A 20,406-nucleotide genomic window follows, 5' to 3' on the forward strand; every position below is an offset into this window, starting at 1 on the left:
CTCTTCTAAGTCAAAGTGGTTGTTGATGGAATTCATTCTGTTGCAACTGCAGAAGTTGAAGTATCTCTTTAATGCCTGACAGGAAAACATTTGAAGCTTTAACCCTTTTATAAAGAGTTCTTATGATGTAGACCAAGCTGCCTGCTCTGCCTTGGATCTTGTTTGTCCCCAAATGCCTGTGGTTAAAGATTTGGCCCTCAATAAGGAACTATTTGGAAGTGATAGAAACTTTAGTAGATAGAGCCAAGAGAGGGTCTGTAGAGGTTGAGTTTGTACCTTTGAATTGGATAATGGTACTTCAATTTGTTCCTCTCCCTGTCCTCTACTTTCCAGTCTTCAGGTAGGTCTTTTTGCTCTACCACAGATTTTTGCCATGTTGTGTTACTGTAAGTTGTAAGACCAATGAATCATGGGCAGAAGCCTCAAAAATCATGAGTCAAAGTAAACCTTTCTCTTTAAAAATTGAATATCTCAGTTGCTGTTATGGGAAGTAATAGAAATGTGGTTAACATGAACTCGATATAATCTGACTGGTAATAGAATATGAATCTGACTTCCACTGAAAATCATTTGGCTGAAGTCCTTAACTCCATCTTTAAGAATTTCTTTCTTCCTTGGGATCCTTCATATACATAAATCTTTCCCCATCTAAGAAATACCTCTCACTGAAGCCCACCTATTCAGCTTGATGTCTGGCCAGTAAGCTCTAGAAATCTGCCTGATTCTGCCCCTCCCCACTTCACCCCCATCTCTAGGAGTACAGATTCCTGCTGCCATGCCCAGCTCCTACATGTTGACAGGGAATCAAAGCTTAGACTTTCATGGTTATACCGCAAGTTCCCACTGAACCATCTCCTGAGTCTATATCATATTTGCATTGATTTGAATAAAAACCTTCACTCATTTATTTAACCATACCATTTTTGATGGCTTGTCTAATTTCACCAGTTTCTACATGCAATCTTATTTACCTGTTACTTGTGTAAAGTTCCATTCAGAAAGTGAATGGCAAGTAGAGGGGTAGGTATGATAATTAGCCATTACCAATAAGGGACAGCTGGATATTTCTTCTTTCCAACCCCAGATGACTTGATCTGTAAGTTGACAGTTTAGGTGGAATGCTACTATTTTTTTCTCCTGACTTCCTCTATTATCTGGATTATTGTTTTGGCAACCGAGGGCAAGCTATGCCTCCTCTTTTAAATATACAACTCTATAGAATTTGTACCTTATTTCAGAATTTCTAAATAAATTATAATTACTTGCCAAAAGTTTATCCCTCCTAGATTGTTTACCATCTAAACTTCTGTATCCTTGCACTTCACCCTGTGTATGATATACAATAGGTATCTGATAATTATTTCCCGAGCACATGAAAAATGAGCTTTGATCTTGGCAAATGAAAATGCTTCTGTCTCTGTATACTCCATCAAAACTTAAAATTACCAGATAATGATAGCAACATTCCATGATTTGAACAGTTAATAATCTCTGCTATTACCAGTCTGTTTTCTATTGCAAATACAGTACCACAGACTGATAGAAAAAATTTGATTTGTGGTTGTGGTATTGGTCCAAACTTAGGGTGTACTGATGATGACTTTCTTGTTGGCAGAAAAACCAGCTTAGATACAAAGGGAATAAGAAATCTATTAAAACTGAATTTTATGGAAGACTTACCCTTGAGATAACCCATGAACCCATTAGTAACACGAATGGGCTAATCGAGTTAAAGATCCTGAACCACGTCTTACTATCTGATAATAAAGATGTTTCAATGTGAATTACAGATGAGGCAAACCATATTCAAGCCATTCCATTAGCTACTGAAATATCATGAAAATAGTCATCTTGAGTACTTCATTAAACTAAAGGTGTTTGAGTATTGTAAAATCCTCCAGGATACTAATTTTGAACAGAGGACTCCTCTGTTATACAAGGAGCAGTGCTATTAAGAGAAAATGAGGTCAAATACTAGGATAATATAGTGACTGACAAGTTCAAGAGGCAAGGTAATGATAGCATGAGTAAACCAGCATTTAATTTAGTCGATAGACTGAGTCTGACACTAGAAACAGGGAAGGGATTCAAGAATGTGACTTTGGACAAAGAAAGTGAACAACAGAGTTGGTGAGTGAGCATAAAGTAGGCTAGCACCCCTGCTTTACATTGTACCTGGTCTGCCTATAGGCAGAGAGAAAAGCATGGGTTTATTGATCTGGAAACTCTGTAAGAGGGAGAAAGGTTTAGGCTTCAAGTTTCTTCTCTTTATTATCATAGGATAATATTCTCTGATATCTTCAGTGTTCAATCTACTAGGGTAGTAGACATTTGTTCACAGAAATAGTGACACACAACAGGAGGATACAATTCAGTCCACCATAAACTGATAATGCAAACTGATTTTAGAGGTGGAAATGGAAGTAAGTGGGGAAAGAGAGGGATGCTTCTGAAAATAATCATTCTCAGAGCCTGAGGATTATTAGGCATTTAATTAAAATTAAAAGATACAAATAAATTACTAAGTGATAAATGGATAATTCATTTATACTGCTGTTTATTAAACACATTCTTCTTCCCCGAGATCTAGTGCTATGTGCCTGGTGATTGAACTTTCAAGATAATTGAAGAGCCCATACAAGCCATGTATATCAACTAAGACTCAGGAAACATTGAGAATAGGGGGTAGAAATATTTTAAGGGCCAGAGAACTAGAATGCCAGCTTAACGAAACTATCTTTTAGAAATGACAGGGAAGCTGCACACATGAAGTCTGAAAAGTAAGTTTGCATAAGCAACACTTGAACAGTGGCCACACCATTGAAGATGTTGGTCGGAACAGGGCAAGTCTAGCAGGCTGTACTCCTAGGTGAAAACTACAGGTTGTAAATGGTTTTTGAGACAGGGAGAATAATTTTTTCCAGGTACAAGTTTCCTGATAGGTTATCCAGTCCAGTATGTATGTGTATGTACATACATACATACGTACGTACGTGCGTGCATGCGTGCGTGCGTGCGTGTGTGCGTGTGTGTGTGTGTGTGTGTGTGTAGAATCCCAGAGGGAAGTGGGGGAGTGACAGTGACAGAAGTTGGAGTTGGGTGAGATAGGGGTGAAAATGAGGTAAGTATAGTATAATTATGTATGAAATTCCAAAAGAAAAACAGAATATTGGAGAGGTTATGTAATTATTGGAAGGCCATCAAGCATATTGTACTTTTCCATACTGCATTATATAAGCCTCATACTTACTAGTCTCTCCAGTCAAATAATTTAAATAATCTTAACATTGTTTTCTTAAAATTAACAATAGTTTTGATTTACTCATCTTGTGGGAGCAAATTCAGTAATTTCCATTTTAAGCCTTCATTTGGTGTTAAAATTGGAACAGCCTGTTCAAATCGTGTCACTTTTATCTTGAATGGTTATTGCTAAATTCTCTCTCAACAGCTTGGCTTAGCATTCATTTTGGAAAATCAATCAAAAATTTCTCTTACCTCATTTATTTCTTCAGATCCAAATTCATTTCGATTTTCTTTCTTAGTAAATTTATTTCATTAGTTATCCCTGATCCCTGTTTCCAGATACACAGCTAAATTAATTTTTCTGTGGGATTCAGTACAATTAGCACAGGTTCTATACATGTTGTTTTGGGGACTCTAGAAGTGTCTGGTGTAAGCCTGGCACCATATTAAACTGTCACTAGCATTTGTTTTCAAATTGGGCCTTTGAAGTTTATCTTCTTCTAAACTGTAATATATATATATATATATATGTATCTGTAATATGTATATGTATATATATAGTGTGTGTGATGCATTACAAAGTTCAATATCTGATAGCAAATTAGAACTAAGAAATATCCACAACTTTCTCAGAAACATCTATCATCTATTTATTCATTTGTTTATTTATTTAGTGTGTGTGTGTGTGTGTGTGTGTGTATGCAAAAACATGGTCACATAAACACACAAGCAGAGGCTTTCCACCTTATTCTTTGAGATTGGATTTCTCTTTCAATTTGAGACATAGCAATCAACTAAAATAAGTGACCAATGAGCTTCTTCAATCCTCCTTACTCTGCCTCCTTACACTGAAGTTACAAACTCAGGCCATATTTACTAAGTTTATATGGAAATACAGATAGGATTGAAACAGTGCCCCTGACACCTATGTATGTATGTATGTATGTATGTATGTATGTATGTATATATGTATGTATGTATGTATCGCCTATCTATCTATCTATCTATCTATCTAGATATCTATCATCTATCTATATTGTATGTGTATGTGTTGAGGTGATAGTAGGCTAGGGATAAAATATAGAAATACATTGCATTTCTATAGACCAGAAGGAAGAGCTAACATCACCAAGACTGCCTCCTTCCCTCTTTGTGTTTCTACCCCACCCACAGCTTTACTGCTTCTGTAATGTTGCTACTTACAATACACTGTTCTCATGCCTTGATTTCTCTAATCTGTGCCAACTTTGCTAAAGTTGTAGAGCTATTTATTATAATTGTTATCTGTATGACTTTGAGGTAGTGTGCTGAGAAATTTCATATTTTCCAAGAAAGATGTTGTAAAAATTGCACATAAGCAAGAATTATTGTGTTACAAAAGCTCATCCAAGACAAATCATCTATGCTACTAATTTGTGAAAGAGCCCTACTTAAAACCACTCATCTTATTCATGTTTGAGGCCCAAATGCTTTTGTTACTTCCTGTTTCTTCCTCCCTTTCTTATTTTATGACATTTCCAGTTCTTTTTAAATAGTCTTTGATTAGGCTATGTAGGTTTCTACCTGTATGTGATGGTGCCCTCATTCAGTCTATGGCTTACATTGAGTAGAGCAGTTAGAAAATGGAAGGTTAATAGTATATTCTCTAATAAAGTTTTTGCTATGTGTTCAGTTAAAATTGAGGTCTGAAATAACTGATTAAAAGATACAAATCAATTACTGAACTACTAATTTGTCCTTGGAGAGATATAATTTCTCTTGATTAACCAGGGTAATATGGAAGAGAGTCTGGGACCTATATGGTTAGCATATATTTTAAATAGTTATAAAAGATCTCAAATTACTAACCTGAATTTCTGACAGAACGCTGGACCTCCAAATGTCTTTCTACTTCTAAGTCTGTGACCTCAAAGAGTAATCTTACTTCCTGGAGAATCTTTCTAGCCAGAATGTCACAAATGCATGAGAGATCTGCTATCACAATGATTGTAGATTAGCTTGCGATCTCAGAAGCTCTCATGAAATGTAACAGTGGCAGAATGATACCTGTATCCAATAGGAGAATGCATTGATTTCCTGCTTTATTGACTATGTCTGCTGTACTTGGATCCATCTCCCTGATAAAGGTTAAAAGCAAATTTTAAGCTCTAATTTCAAGATACCATTACGTATACACTTCATTTATGTTTCATTCAAGGTAATTGCTTGTGCATTATATGTGATTGGATGTAAAAGAGTGAGAGAGAAATAGTTATTAAACCGAAACTTACCCCAATATAACTGTTTGTTGTCATGTGATCCTTGCATTCAAATTCTGCCAGTTTCCCTGTCAGTAAAATGAGCATAATATTTATAAATTTTAGTTGTTATAATTAATGAGATAATGTAACTCTTTTTTTTTGAGACAGGGTTTCTCTGTGCCTTTGGAGGCTGTCCTGGAACTATCTCTTGTAGACCAGGCTGGCCTCGAATTCACAGAGATCCCTCTGCCTCTGCCTCCCTAGTGCTGGGATAATATAACTCTTGGTGGTCACCCTAAGATGAAGTCAGAGTGAAGAACTTCAGCCATTGCCTTAACTACCACACTGGTGGACAACCTGCCAGACTTACTGGAGGTGATTCCTCACGGAAGTCAGTAAGTTTCAGGAGAGTTGACACCCTGAGTTCGGTACTGTGATGATTGTTCACAGCTGGCTTTTTTTCACCACTGACTCTTTGAAGGGAGTACCTAGAAATACTTGAGGAGTGGGCCAGTCCTTAAAGTTTTAGGATATTGGATTTAACTGAATATGACAGGAGAAGAGATGATTCTTTTCACTACAGAGATGTTTCTATTTCTGTTGCTTTCACGAAAATGAATATGAGTAATAAATTGTGCAGCTAGTATATGGGCTATAAAAACTTCCAGGAAGAGACTGAGGTCACATTGTACTCTAAATCCTTCTAGACTAAGTAGATTCAGAGCTAGAGGTTCTTCCCCTCAACTTTCCTATTTTAAGGACTTTAATAATACCAAGGTTAGGCATATGTAAAAATGTTCCCTGTTGTGTTTAAGAAATCCCTGGACTGAATGGGGTGATTTTGTATGCTAACAAATGCTGCTTAGATTTTTTTCTGTGTTTTACTTGAAAACTAAATTTAATTATACATCTTTCTTAAGACATTTTTTGACCCATGAAATACTGGGATAATAAATCAGCTCTTTTGAAAGTTGGATTCTACATTTCATCTTCAAAAGGAAGGTATCTCTATTTTAATGTGAAAAGTATCTTAACAACCCATGAATCCTTTCTTCATCTCATGCTAGGGACTGTACTTAGCATCTTCTGGGTTAGATATTATACAAATTCTAATCTTTGGTTATCTTTTAGAGAATAATCTCCTTTTGCTTATTTACATTAACTTTGTTGGTTACAAAGTATGATTCTTTATTATAAAATGGTTGTTTGAGTCCTTGAACCCAGTGGTACTAGAATCTAGAAGGAAGGGAGGATAGTCTGAAGAGGAAGTAGGCTTAAGGCGAATCTTGTAAATTAATTCAATATGGAATCTTGGACTCTGTTCCAGAGTCTAAGTTGATTAGACACTGTGAAAATCAATTGGTCAAACATAATAATGGACGTGTAGAAATTGGCCTCAACCTATTTATTTCTTCTGTTTCTTGTAACATTTCAGTCTCTAAGTATTGCATTGTGTCTTAATATAGGCAAGCACTGTATCACTAAACTATATTCGCAGCCCCTTTTGTGCTTAAGTGAGACATAGCAAAACTACACACTCCAGGCTGGACTTCTGTTGCTCCTCTCACTTTGTAGTCCAAGGAGTTTTGAATTTGAGGTTATTTCTCAGTGCCAACAGGTACAGCATGTAATTATATAATTTCACTGCTTTGAGTTTAAAAGGCTGCAAGTTGAGGAAAAATGAGAGAGAGAGAGAGAGAGAGGAGCTAATATCCATAGCTGATATTGTATAATTCTCATTTTAATTCTATAATTCTAAACCAAGAAAAAATAACATTTGACTGTTGCATTCAGAAATAGAGACATATTCTTGCTGGGAAGCACCCACCTTTAATCCCAGCACTTGGGAGGCAGAGGCAAGCAGATTTCTGAGTTCAAGGCCAGCCTAGTCTACAGAGCAAGTTGCAGGACAGCTAGTGCTACACAGAAAAAACCCTATATTGAAAAACCAAGAAAGAAAAATTAAAACTAAAAGTAACACTAAGAGGCGCAGAACAAGACACTATTAACACACCTGTCCTGAGAGATATCCCAGACCCCTTAGGAAGGGCTCACATACTCCCATGTGCATGAGTGTTCTTTTCTCAGCTCCTATTTCATGCCAGAACAATGCCAGTTCTACTTGCCTTGTTTCATCTTAACTGTTTTTACTGCTGTGTAAATATTTCAGAATTTGGAATATATCCACTTGCAATCGTGTCATCTCTCAGAAATTTGAACATGCAAAGAGTACACGTTATCTTCAAGCCTGATGAGTTGATTCATTGCCGGATGCTTGTTAGCCAAAGATAGAAGCAATTTTTATGCTATTAATCATGCTTCCCGCAAACTCCATAGTAGTTTTCAAAAAAGGGGAAAATTGTATCTAAGCTTTCATCCATTACTGTCATCTTGATGTTTGCAGAGTGCCTCATGCTTCTCTGAGAAAGGCGTGGTGTCCTTTCAGAGTAATGTGGATCTATTAGCTCATGGTTTGTCAAAACAAGAAGTAGATGCCTGCCATGTTTGCAGCCTGAAGACGAGCCATTTGACATTAGTACGGGGGATCTACATTAATTAGATCTGAGTAATTTTTAATTACACAGTATTTGTAGTCCTCTCTCTCTCTCTCTCTCTCTCACTCTCTCTCTCTCTCTCTCTCTCTCTCTCTCACACACACACACACACATAGAATGAGTTTGGGATCTGGGAGGTAGACCTCAGCCAAGCTCTGAGCCTGGCCAATAAGCCTCATTCTTTGGTTGACCTTACATCAATCTTGTACAAGATCAGGTGTGGTTTTATGATCTTCCATGAAGTAGAGAGATGAAAACATTCATACAGGGACTGTTTATGAGTTTTTCGCCATGAGTCACAAACTATGTTGGGCATTAAGCGCACTGTGTATGTAAGATAAATTCATACCTTCAGGATTAATGCAGATAGCTGGGTCTCTCCTATATAGTAAAAACAAGGATCAGGCTTAGCACTTGGACAATTTTTTTACATTTAAAATATAAACAAGCTTGCTTCACATGTCACTCCCAGCTCCCTCCCGCGGCTCCCACCAATAACCCCAACCCCCAAACCCATCCTCCCTTCACTCCCCAGAAGGATCTTCAAAGTCTATCATATCATCCCAAGCAGGAGCTAGGCCCTCCCCCATATATCCAGGCTGAGAGAACATCCCTCCATGTGGAATGGGTTCCCAAATTTCATTTGTAAGCCAGGAATAAATACTGATCTACTATTCGAGGCCCCTTAGATGGCTGAGGCTTCCTCACTGACACCTACATTCAGGGCCTCTGGAGGAGTCCCATGCTGGCCTCTCAGTCACCAGTCTGGGGTCCTTGAGCTCCCCCTTGTTCAGTTCAGCTGCCTCTGTGGATTTCACCAGGTGGGTCTTGACTCCTTTGCTCATTACTCCTCCCTCTTTGCAACTGGGTTCCAGTTCAGTTCAGTGTTTAGCTGTGGGTGTCTGTCTCTGCTTCCATTAGCTACTGGATGAAGGCTCTAGGATGGCATATAAGGTAGTCATCAATCTCATTACCGGGGAAGGGCATTAAGGTAGTCTCGATGCCAGTTGGTGTCATCCTTGTAGGCCTCTGGACATCTCACTAGTGCCAGATCTCTCTTCAAACCTATAATGGCTCCCTTTATTATGGTAAATCTCATCCTGCTCTCCTCTATTCTTCCCCTAACTAAACCTTCCAGCTCTGCCATGTCCTCTTCTCCCCTCCCCTCCCCCTATGCTCCCAATCCCCTCAGGAGATCCTGTCCCATTCCCCTTCTCTGGGCTACCAGGCATATCTCTCTCAGGGTCCTCCCAGTTTTCCTGACTCACTTGTGGTGGGATTGTGGGCTGGCAATCCTGTTCCATATCTAAAATTCATATATGAGTGAGTACATACCATGTTTGTCTTTTTTGACTAGGTTACCTCACTCAGGATGGTTTCTTCTAGTGCCAACCATTTGCCTGAGAATTTCAAGATTCCATTGTATTTGTTTTCTGCTGACTAGTACTCCTTTGTGTAAATGCACCACATTTTCTCTATCCACTCTTCAGTTGAGGGGTATCTAGGTTGCTTCCAGTTTCTGGCTATTACAAATAATGCTGCTATGAACATAGTTGAACAGATGTCCTTATTGTATGAAGGACAACAATATTTTATGAGATTATTTATCCTTGACCACCTTTATTCATCTAAGAACTTATTTATAATGACAGTCCTTCTTTGAAAAAGTTGCAAGTAAGGCCAAGCATGAATAGAATAGCAATGTCTCCTGAATGTTGGAGTTGCTCTAGACAGGATACATAGTGTGATAGCAGGCATGAGTTTAAGACAGGGGTATACATTTGTGGCTCGTTTCTCCTTTGGGGAACACATATTAGATATATTCATATCAGATGTTTACCTTTTGATCCATAACAGTCACAAAATTAGTTATGTCTTAAACCATTGGTTTAAGACATAGTTGAACTATCAACTCTAGTGCTTAAATCTTGTTTGAAATTCAGTTCCTATGAAAGTTAAGTAAAGCAATTCACATATAATTTACTCATTCACATAGTAGCTATTAAATATTTACTATGTGCAATCCATTGTTATTGAGCTATTCTTAGAAAAGTCATTTTGCAAAAGACTTTGTTTTAAATATTTAAGTTTTTCAGGCTTCAATATTGATATATTTTGCAATACCCAGCTCTGCTGTGCAATATGAAAACAACTATAAAGAATTCTGGGCTCTGATTTATTTTTGTTTGCAGAAGTAGGTGGTGACTGGATTGGCCAATGTGCTGTAGTGTATATCTGCCTGTTATAGATGCTTGATACTGTCCCAAATCTCATGATAGATTTTTATTCATAGGATAGGACAAGGAAAATATAAAATCAAAGGTAACTATAGTATAATTTCTCTAATCATTGCAATGACTACTTCACCTCCTTGTAAACAGCATAGAGAACCAGAGGCTATGGGATTCATTAATGCAAAGATATTTTCTACTTGTTTTTCAGTTTGTGTCATTATGTTCTTTTCCTTGTTGAACACACAGTTGATAATCATCAAAAGGCACTGTGTGAATTTGTCAATTCTTGTTAATAAGTCATATGCTTCAACAAGCTTCCAAGGCCAAACAAATTGCTAAATTCTCATCTCTTAGGGACCATTTATTATTTTCAAAACTTTCAAAGGAGATAGTTTCATTGGTTTCAGACTGAATTATGATTTTCATAGCAGTTCTGAGACTATGGGAACAAAATAAGATCAGCAGTGTTCTGCATTTCTTTTCTTTTGCAGAAGTTTCTAGTTCCTTCCGGAAAGACAGAACTTTGTCTTTGCCCTTGTCTCAATTTCAAGGAGGTCCCTCTACAAACAAGACCTCTCAAATGTTTTGGATTTCAATTTTAAACCACATGCTTATGGCAAGGTCTACCTTTTTGCTTTCTATTAGTTTGGCAAGCAATAGAAATGAGGGAGCCATAGGGTTTTAGATTTGGTAATGGTCATATTTTCAAACTGTTTGAGTCTCATATAACTATGAAAATTGACCCTTCCTGTTTCTTCACCCTCCTCATCAGGAGGTACATGCGACTTGGGGATACACTGTTATAGTTTTAATTATCAAGCTGCTCCCTGTTAAAACCAAGCAGACTAAAGCAGAGAGACATATCTTGATTTGACATTACATACAATGAAAATTATTGACTTGATATTTTGCTATCATTCATACCAAAATGATTCATTTACATGCAGCTACAATAATTTGGAAGGAGGATGATGACTTTTATGATTTGAAAGTTTGGAGATTGGAAAGAACATTCAATCGACTTAATTTCCAATTGAAAAAATCAGAGTTGGTTTTAATTTTAAAAATAATTTTCAAATTAAATATCCAGTCTTATGTGATTTAAGCACACACATAAATATAGATGGTAGGCTGGATCATATTATAATTTCCTTTATATAGATGGTTTACTTTATAAAAGAAAGATTTCTTGGAAATTGAATGCAATAAATTACCAGCTTCTAATTGTTCCAGAATGTGTGAGAGGTATTATGTGATTTGAAAAGTTGCTCTTCTAGTTTTCATAAGGAATTGAGACAGAGATTGGATCCTCAGCAAGTGTAAAATGCAAATATACTTTTGTTTTAAAATGTGGGATGTAAATTTTCAGCTACTTTAGGATATAGTAATAAATTATAGTTTTTCCCCTAAGAAGCCCCCTCAATGTTAGTCACAATTAGCACAGCCCCATTAATATATGAATTACATTTTATGGAAATTAGTTTCGAAGGTTATGAATTGATGACTTGTGTGACAATTGTCTATAGCATGGATGTGCTCTGGGCATGTTTGAAAAATGTGTGTGCAAATTCTTAGCTGAGGGTTTCTCTAAAAGAATGTGAGGGGAAATCTTGCATTTTCTCCATTGTGGATTGTGTCAGTGATTTTGGAGATTAAGCATAATGAAAATATGATAGTGAGAAGTTAAGTAGATACTGTATAGGTAAGGGATAGTGGCTGAATTGGGGTGATCAGTGTGATTCCCATGAAAACATAAAGTAAAATAAATGAATAAGTTAAAAACTTATCAAATCCAAATTCATATAATGCCCTTTAGATCTTGCTCTGAGAAGTTGTTTGGCTGTTTTTGTATGTTTCCCAGGTCCCTGCTTCTGCACGTATCCTGGCTGCTCTTCACCCATCTGACTTTAGAATTTCTCCTTCTGCACTGTGATCCTTGCTCCAGCAAGTTCACACAGCTTGATTCCCTCTTACATTCTGTCAATTCTCTGATCACTTGTCTCCTAATCAGAGTAATCTCCCCTACGCACCCTAGGTGAAGACTCTAAAACTTTATTTCCTAGTCTTCCTTGTCACCTGCACCTTTGGCTTATTTGTTTGTTTCTTCATTTATGTATTATGTGTTTGCTCCTAGAGAATGAGCTTAACGAGAAGCAACAATTTTTAGTCACTGATGTGTCATCATCCACATTAAGGTACTTGGGAGCCAAACAAACACTTGTTGAATGAGTCAACCAAGTATGAGAGGGAAGGAATTCAGGTGCATCATTTCCATGCCAACTTCAGAACTGTAACAATGACCACTGGATGACCACAGCTGCCCTCCCTGTCTACTTGGAGTCATATTCCTGCTGACCACACATAAGTGAGCTTCCTATATAATTTTTTTCTCAGTGAAGATCTTTCAGATCATTTGTGTTAATTCTCATTGCCCAAAACAAAAGATCCCAAAAGCTTGGTTGGATCTTGTAGCACAGACACAGACATCAACAATTAATAAATGGAACCTCCTGGAACCAAGAAGCTTCTGTAAGGTAAAGGACACAGTCAATAATACAAAATGTAGCCAACAGAATGGGAAAAGATATTCACCAACCCCACATCTGACAGAGGACAGATTTCCAAAATTTACAAGGAACTCAAGAAGCTAGTCACCAAGTCACCAAATAATCCAATTAAAAAGTGGAGTATAGAACTAAATAAAGAATTCTCAATAGAGGAGTCTAAAATGACTGAAAGACAGTTAAAGTGCTCAACATCCTTAGCCAACAGGGAAATTTAAATCAAAACAGCTCTCAGATACCATCTTACTCCTATCAGAATGGCTACAATCAAAAACACCAATGACAGTTTATGCTGGAGAGGATGTGGAGAAAGGGGAACACCCCTCCACTGCTGGTGGAAGTGCCAACTTGTACAGACACTTTGGAAATCAGTGTGAAGATTCCTCAGGAAAACAGGAATCAGCCTACCACAATATCCAGCAATTCTAATCTTGGACATATACCCAAGGGATGCACATTTATACAGCAAGGACATCTGTTCTTCTATGATCATAGCAGCATTATTTGTCATAGGTAGAACCTGGAAGCAACCTAGATGCCCCTCAACTGAAGAATGGATAGAGAAAAAGTGGTACATTTACACTATGGAGTACTAGTTAGTGGAAAAAACAATGGAATCTTGAAAATCACGGCAAATGGATCACAATAGAAGAAAACATCCTGAGTGAGGTAATACAGTCACAAAAAGAGAAACATGGTATGTACTCATTCACTATGGATTTTAGACATAAAACAAAGGATTACAAGTCTACAATCCATACTACCAAAGAAGCTAGAAAACAAGGAGGACCCTAAGAGAGACATACACGGTCCCTTGGAGAAGGAGAAAGGGACAAGATCTCCTGAGAAAATTGGGAGCATGGGGGGAATGGAGAGAAGTTTAGGAGAAAGAGAAGGGTAGAAGAGGAGGGGAGAGCAGGACATGAGGGAGCAGGAAGGTTGAGTCAGGGGAAGAATAGAGGGAGCCATTATTGGTTTAAAGAGAAATCTGGCACTAGGGAAATGTTCAGAGATCTACAAGGATGACACCAACTAACAATCTAAGCAATAGTGGAGAAGCTACCTTAAATGCCCCTCCCTGATAAGGAGACTGATGACTACTTTATATGTCATCCTAGAGCCTTCATCCAGTAGCTGATTGAAGCAGAAGCAGATACCCACAGCTAAACACTGCATTGAACTCCTGGAATCCATTTGCAGAGAGGAAGGAGTCATGAGCAAAGGGGTCAAGACCAGGCTGGAAAAACCCACAGAAACAGCTGACCTGAACAAGGTGGAGCTCATAGATTCCAGACTGATATCTGGGAAACTACCATAGCACCTATCCAGACCCCTTGAATGTAGGTGTCAGTAAGGAGGCCTGGTTAATCTATGGGGCCTCTGGCAGTGGATCAGTATTTATCTCTAGTATATGAATGGGCTTTGTGAGCCCACTCCACATAGAGGGATACTCTCTCAGCCTAGTCACATGGCAAAGGGTCTAGGCCCTGCTCCAAATGATGTGACAGATTTTGAAAATGCCCCATGGAAGGGGATGGGATAGGGGTGGAGCAGGGGAGGAGGGAAGGGAGAGGGAACTTGGATTGACATGTAAAACAAGCTTGTTTCTAATTTAAATAAAATAAAAAAAGGAAAAAAGACTACCAAAAAAAAAATTAAAAGCAAACTGCTTCTTAGCATTGTATTCCAAGTGCAGAGATAATCACTGCAGGGGATCTACTCCCAAGGAACTTGATCAGAACTGTTGGAAGCAGCAGGTAGATAGGAATCCACAGTCCTTGTTAATTAATACCCCCACAAAAGAAATACAAGGTTGTGTAGTGTGTATGGGTATGTGTAGCCTGGTCTGTAGTGGGCAATGTGAAAGAAGAGTTTTTCAAATCAGGATGTAATCTTTCAAAAAAATTCCAGAAGTGTGTATGTGTCTGTATCTGGTTGTCTAGGGATCTTTCAAGGCAATGTCAGGGGACACACCCTACTATTTCAATATAATGCTGGTAGCAGAAAGTATAAGACCCTAGTTGTAGCAGCTTATCATTCCTCATTCATTCTGTTAACTTCAATTTGACCCCAAAACTGTAATAGGCACTAAGATGGGTTCTTGGGGTACAGAATAAAAAGAAATACACAATGTTAGCAGTACAGAACTGAAGTAGTTCTGTGTGAATCACTGTATGACCAGAAGCTAGAAATCTAAGTTGTAAGTGAATAATAGGCTAATTCCATCGTCATGAGACTAGGGCCTTTGTGTTTAGATATGTTTCATAGCTAGATTACCATTATATTGTTGCTGTTCAGAAATTCTCAATCTGTGTATATGTGTGTGAATGCAAATGTATGTGAAACCACATGTATGTTGCACACATGTGTATATACATATATGTGTGTGTGAATATGCATGCATATATAGATATAAATATGAACGCCAGATGTTGATGCTGGTGTTGTCCTCTGTTGCTCTCTACCCTATATTTTGACACAGGCACTGTCACTGAATGTAGAGCTTGTAGATTCAGCTACAGTGGCTAGCCAGTGAGTCCTGGGGATCTTCTGATGTCTGCCTTCCAGGGCTTGGATCATACACATTGGCCACAACACTTGACTTTTTATATGTGTACTGTGGATTGAACTCAGGTCCTCATATTTGTGCAGCAAGCATTCTTTTGACTAAGTCATCTCCCCCGTCCTCACAATCTTAACTTTTGAGCCAACATTTTCCCAATTTCAGTAGTCAATGGAAGCTCATAGTCAAATGGGCCATGTATCTGAAGTGTCTTTTAGTAATGGCTGGGAAATAATGGTCTTAGGGCCAAATTCAGACTCAGCTTAATTTTATGTAACATATAAGCTATGAATAGTTTTTGCATTAAATAGTAGGAACAAATTAAAATACAAATATGATTCTATTGGATGAAAACTGTGAAATTCATCTTTTTGTCCACAAAATCCTTCAGTGCATACAGCCTTGCCATTCAGTTTCTCTGGTTTTTTTTTTGTGGCTATAGCATGGTATTGTGTAGTCTGCAAACTCTAAAGTATTTGCTCTCTGAATCATTCATACAATTTTTTGTGGCATTGATCTAGAGCAGAGGTTGTTAACTTGTGAGTCAGACATCCTGTTCATCATAATGATTCATAACAGTAGCAAAGTTACAGATATGAGGTAGTAATAAAATACCTTTATGGCTGGGGGGTCACCACAACATGAGGAACTGTATTAAAGGATCCCAGCATTATGGAGGTTGTGAACCACTGATCTATTAGATCATAAGCTACATTGTCAGGATCATGAACTCAATCCTAATTCCTTTCCCATTTGCTTTTAGGAGAATATAGCACAGTTATGTTCTATAAATGTTTTTTTTATATTTTATTTTCCAGTTTAAATTTAGATAAGAAACGAGGTTGCTTCACAAGTCAGTTCCAGGTCCCTCTCCCATTCCCTCCCCTCCTCCTGTGCCCTCCCCCCAACCCCCCCTATTATCCCCTCATTCCCCCAGGGAGGGTGAGGCCCTCCATGGGGGTGTCCATAGTCTGTCATTTCATATAGGGCAGGGCCTAGACCCTTCCCCAAGAGTTCAGGGTGATAGTGCACCTCACATTGTTCTATGGGAGTCCAAAGTCTGTGTGTATACTTGGGATGGGTACTGATCTGCTGCCCAAGGCTCAATAGATTCCCTAGGCCTCCTCACTGACACCCAGATTCAGGGGGTCTTGATCAGTCCCATGCTGGATTCCCAGGCTGATGCCTGGGATTCAAGAGTTAACCTTTGTCTGGTCAGCTGTTTCTGGGGGTTAAACCAGCCCAGTCTTAATCCCTTTGATCATCAGTCCTCCCTCTCTGTTACTGGCTTTCTTGAGTTACTGGCTTTCTTGAGTTCAGCTCAGTACTTAACCAGCTGCTAAATGAAGTTTCTGTTTCCCAGACTCTCTGGCCATAGGATTGTAGGCTGGCACTCCCCAGAGAGTACATGCCATGTTTCTCTTTTTGTGACTGGGTTACCTCACTCAGGATGGTTTCTTCTAGTGTCATCCATTTGCCTGCGAATCTCAAGATTCCGTTATTTTTTTCTGCTGAATAGTACTCCATTGTGTAGATGGACCACATTTTCTCTATCCACTTTTCAGGTGAGGGACATCTAGGTTGCTTCCAAGTTCTGGCTATTACAAATAAAGCTGCTATGAACAGAGAGGAACAGACATCTTTGTTGTATGAATGGGCATCTTTTGGATATATGCCTAAGAGTGGAGTTGCTGGGTCTTGTGGTAGGTTTGTTCCCATTTTTCTTAGGAATCTCCATACTGATTTCCAAAGTGGCTGAACCAGTTGGCACTCCCACCAGCAATGGAGGAGTGTCCCCCTTTCACCACATCCTCTCCAGCATAAATTGTCATTGGTGTTTTTGATTTTAGCAATTCTGACAGGAGTGAGATGGTATCTCAGAGTTGTTTTGATTTGCATTTCCCGGATGGCTAAGGATGTTGAGCACTTTCTCAAGTGCCTCTCAGCCATTTTAGACTCCTCTATTGAAAACTCTCTATTTAGTTCTGCAGCCCACTTTTTAATAGGGTCCTTTGGTGTTTTGGAGACTTGCTTCTTGAGTTCTTTGTAAATTTTGGAGATCAACCCTCTGTCAGATGTGGGATTAGTGAATATTTTTTTTCCATTCTGTGGGCTGCCTTTTTGTCTTGCTGACTGTGTCCTTTGCCTTACAGAAGCTTCTCAGTTTCAGTAGGTCCCATTTATTAATTGTTGATCTCACTGTCTGTGCTACTGGTGTTATGTTCAGGAAGCTGTCTCCTGTACCAATTCGTTCAAGGGTACCACCCACTTTCTCTTCTAAGAGGTTCAGTGTGGCTGGATTTATGTTGAGGTCTTTGATCCATTTGGACTTAAGTTTTGTGCATGGTGATAAACATGGATCGATCCACATTCTTCTACATGCCAGTCTCCAATTATGCCAGCACCATTTGTTGAAGATGCTTTCTTTATTCCATTGTATATTTTTAGCTTCTTTGTCAAAGATCAGATGTTCGTACGTGTGTGGGTTAATACCCGGGTTTTCAGTTCGATTCCATTGGTCTATCTGTCTATTTTTGCGCCAATACCAAGCTGTTTTCAGGACTATAGCTCTGTAATAGAGCTTGAGGTCAGGGATGGTGATGCCTCTGGACGTTGCCTTGTTGAACAGGGTTGTTTTGGCTATCCTGGGTCTTTTGTTTTTCCATACAAAATTGATTATTGTTCTTTCAAGGTATGTGAAGAATTGTGCTGGGATTTTAATGGGGGATTGCATTGAATCTGTAGATTGCTTTTGGCAGGATTGCCATTTTTACTACATTGATCCTACCTATCCAAGAGCATGGGAGATCTTTCCATTTTCTGAGGGCTTCTTTAATTTCTTTCTTTAAAGATTCAAAGTTCTTACGATACAGGTCTTTCCCTTGTTTGGTTAGCGTTACCCCAAGGTATTTTATGTTGTTTGTGGCAATTGTAAAGGGTGATGTTTCTCTGATATCTTTTTCAGCCCTTTTATCATCTGTATATAGTAGGGCTACTGAGTTTCTTGAGTTGATCTTGTAGCCTGCCACTTTGCTGAAGGTGTTAATCAGCTGTAAGAGTTCCCTGGTAGAGTTCTTTGGGTCATTGATGTAAACTATCATATCGTCTGCAAACAGTGAAAATTTGACCTCTTCCTTCCCAATTTGTATCCCCTTGATCCCCCTTTGTTGTCGTATGGCAATAGCTAGAACTTCAAGTACCATGTTGAAAAGGTATGGAGAGAGTGGACAGCCTTGTTTTGTTCCTGATTTTAGAGGAATTGCGTTGAGTTTCTGTCCATTTAGTTTGATGTTGGCTGTTGGTTTACTGTATATAGCTTTATTATGTTTAAGTATGTCCCTGTTATCCTAGATCTCTCCAAGACCTTTATCATGAAGGGGTGTTGGATTATGTCAAAGGCTTTTTTAGCATCTAGTGAGATGATCATGTGATTTTTGTTTTTTAGCTTGTTTATATGGTGGATTACGTTGATGGATTTTCGTATGTTGAACCATCCCTGCATCCCTGGGATGAAACCTACTTGATCGTGATGAATGATTGTTTTGATGTGTTCTTGGATCTGATTTGCCAGTATTTTATTGAGTATTTTTGCATCAATGTTCATGAGGGATATTGGTCTGAAGTTCTCTTTCTTAGTTGTATCTTTGTGTGGCTTGGGGATCAAGGTTATTGAAGCCTCATAGAAAGAGTTAGGCAAAGACCCTTCTGCTTCTATTGTGTGGAACACTTTGAGAGGAATTGGTATAAGCTGTTCTTTGAATTTCTGGTAGAATTCTGCACTGAAGCCATCTGGACCTGGACTTTTTTTGGTTGGGAGACTTTTGATGACAGCTTCTATTTCCATAGGGGTTATAGGTCTATTTAAATTGCTTATCTGTTCTTGATTTAGTTTTGGCAAATGATAGCTGTCCAGGAAGTCATCCATTTCTTTTAAATTTTCGAATTTTGTGGAGTACAGGTTTTCAAAGTATGACCTAATGATTCTCTGGATTTCCTCAGAGTCTGTTGTTATATTCCCCCTTTTCATTTCTGATTTTGTTAATTTGCATGTTCACTCTCTGCTCTTTGGTAAGTTTGGACAAAGGTTTGTCTATCTTGTTGATTTTCTCAAAGAACCAACTCTTCATTGCATTGATTCTTTGTATTGTTTTCCTGGTTTCTACTTTATTGATTTCAGCCCTCAATTTGATTATTTCCTGGCGTCTACTCCTCCTGGGGGAGTTTGCTTCTTTGTGTTCTAGAGCTTTCAGCTGTGAGGTTAATTCTCTGGTATAACTGTTCTCCTGTTTCTTCATGTGAGCACTTAGTGCTATGAACTTCCCCCGTAGCACTGCTTTCAAAGTGTCCCATAGGTTTGGGTATGTTGTGTCTTCGTTCTCATTGAATTCGAGGAATTCTTTAATTTCTTTTTTTATTTCCTCTTTGACCCAGGGATGGTGCAGTTGAGCATTATTCAATTTCCATGAGTTTGTAGGTTTTCTGCAATTTGTGTTGTTGTTGAATTCTAATTTTAAAGCATGGTGGTCTGGTAAGATGCATGGAGTTATTCCAATTTTTTTGTAGCTGCTAAGGTTTGATATGTTGCCAAGTATGTGGTCGATTTTTGAGAAGGTTCTATGTGGTGGTAAGAAGAAGATATATTCTTTTTTATGTGGATGACATGTTCTATAGATATCTGTTAATCCCAGTTGGGTCATTACTTCTATTAGACCCTTTGCTTCTTTGTTGAGTTTCTGTCTGGTATTCCTGTCTAGTGGTGAGAGTGGTGTGTTGAAATCTCCCATTATAACTGTGTGTGGCTTTAGATGAGATTTAAGTTCTAATAATGTTTCTTTAATGAATGTGGATGCCTTTGTATTTGGGGCATAGATGTTCAGGATAGACACTTCATCTTGGTGTGTTTCACCTGTGATGAGTATGTAATGACCTCCTTCATCTCTTTTGATTGATTTTATTTTAAAGTCTAGTTTGTTAGATATTAGGATTGCTACCCCTGCTTGTTTCTTG

The sequence above is a fragment of the Mesocricetus auratus genome, unplaced genomic scaffold, assembly GCF_017639785.1.
Source record: "Mesocricetus auratus isolate SY011 unplaced genomic scaffold, BCM_Maur_2.0 Super-Scaffold_100024, whole genome shotgun sequence".
Classification (NCBI taxonomy): Eukaryota; Metazoa; Chordata; class Mammalia; order Rodentia; family Cricetidae; genus Mesocricetus; species Mesocricetus auratus.